Raw genomic sequence first — 2,231 nt, forward strand, 5'->3', positions numbered from 1 at the left:
CTGGGGCCAAACTATGGTGGAGGTAATAAAGATAATGGGGAAAAACATTATAATGTTTTCCATTGAAATAATTTTTGTAATCATTATATAGAACTCAGACATCGTAGTGAAAAAATATTCACGAGCTTTCAAGTTTTAGATCTGCTTTCTCTGAAGCCTACTAACTATGTGTGAGTGCTCAGTTGTGTCCATGAGTGCTCAGTTGTGTCCAACTCTGTGACCCCATGGAAAAGTCCGTCAGGCTTTTCTGTCCATGGGATTATCCCAGCAAGAATACTCAAGTGGGAAATGGCAACCTACTCCATACAAGGTACTTTTATAAATTACTGCCCTGTAAATGAGCTTGAAGAAATTAGAATACTTAGGTAAATATTTAAAAGGGCACCAATGTTCTTTGGAAACAGAATAACAAAATTTCAAAAATAAAGGGATCTTAGGAGACATCTAGCTCCAGTTTTTTCCACATGGAATTTTAAAATAATTATCCTAAACAGTGTGTCTATTTTATAAGGTTTCTTCAATTGTTTCTGCCTGTTGGGATCTTTTGGACTCTTCTTTTATACTGGCTATATGCTTTAGCTAAGGGCTCCCAGGTGGCACCAGTGGTAAAGAATCGGCTTGCCAATGCACATAGATATAAGAGACAAGGGTTTGATCCATGGATTTAGAAGATCTCCTGGAGGAGGGCATAGCAATCCACTCCAGCATTCTTGCCTGGAAAATCCCATGGACAGAGGAGCCTGGAGGGCCACACTCCATAGGGTTGCAAAGGGTCAGACTGAAGTGACTTAGCATGCATCTGCTTTGGCTAAACACATCTACATTAATTTCATAAGTAAAATGTTGAGTAGAATTGGGTCTAGCCAAGGTTCTATAGTGTAACATTAGAGACATGCCTCCAGGTTGACATAGCTCCACCAATCAAGCCTTTTTGGGTATGATTTTTCAACCAATTATGAATCATCCCAACTACTAATGCACTTTCCTGCTTAGGGATAAAGCTCACTTTCTTTAAGGTGGCACTTAAAAGACAGTTTTTCATGGTCTGACTTCTCTCTAGCCTGGACTCCTGCCATAACCCACAATTGTGCCTCCATTTAAGTCAGTTTGAACTGCTTGTTTCCCAAATCCTTCATGTTCTCCCCTACTATTTTTCTATCTGTAATGCCTTTTATTCTTTCCATTTGTTTTATATAGTAACTCCCAAGTATCCTTTAGATTTCACCTCTAGTAAGAAATCCTTTTCTCATCTTGAAGGACACCTTTCCTGACAAATCATTTATCTCTTCGTTAGATTTAAGCATCCTTTTTTAGGGCTCCCAAGCCACCCTTTGCTTCTTTTCATCATAGGACTTCACATATTACACTAATCATTAGGATTTTGTTTGTCCTTCTCACCAGAAACTAAGTCCTTTGAGGGCAGGATTCAATTTCTTTGCCTTTGACATACAGTATGACAATTACTATTGGTTTTTTAAATTAATTCAAATATGAATTATGAAACTTTATTAAATGAGCTGCTGAATGTGCATTTCCATAGTTTATCAGTGCTATGAAAATAAAGTGTAATGAGCTTGATTTCAGCTATTCCCTCTTATATATGCACTGCACTGTCATTCATATCATATTAAAAGGCTTATCAAACTATGTTTATACAAGTATGTTTCTCAGTAGGGCTTAAGGTCAAAGATTTATATCTTATTACTAGTATAAATGATCAGTTTATTGAAATAAATACTGCTAACAGAAGCAGAAGATATTAAGAAGAGGTGGAAAGAATACACAGAAGAACTGTACAAAAAAGATCTTCACGACCCAGATAATCACGATGGTGTGATCACTCACCTAGAGCCAGACATCCTGGAATGTGAACTCAAGTGGGCCTTAGAAAGCATCACTATGAACAAGGCTAGTGGAGGTGATGGAATTCCAGTTGAGCTATTTCAAATCCTGAAAGATGATGCTGTGAAAGTGCTGAACTCAATATGCCAGCAAATTTGGAAAACTCAGCAGTGGCCACAGGACTGGAAAAGGTCAGTTTTCATTCCAATCCCAAAGAAAGGCAATGCCAAAGAATGCTCAAACTACTGCACAATTGCACTCATCTCACACGCTAGTCAAGTAATGGTCAAAATTCTCCAAGCCAGGCTTCAGCAATATGTGAACCGTGAACTTCCAGATGTTTAAGCTGGTTTTAGAAAAGGCAGAGGAACCAGAGATCAAATTGCCAA

This window comes from Bison bison, unplaced genomic scaffold (assembly GCF_000754665.1).
Source record: "Bison bison bison isolate TAMUID 2011002044 unplaced genomic scaffold, Bison_UMD1.0 scf7180017864472, whole genome shotgun sequence".
Taxonomy (NCBI): domain Eukaryota; kingdom Metazoa; phylum Chordata; class Mammalia; order Artiodactyla; family Bovidae; genus Bison; species Bison bison.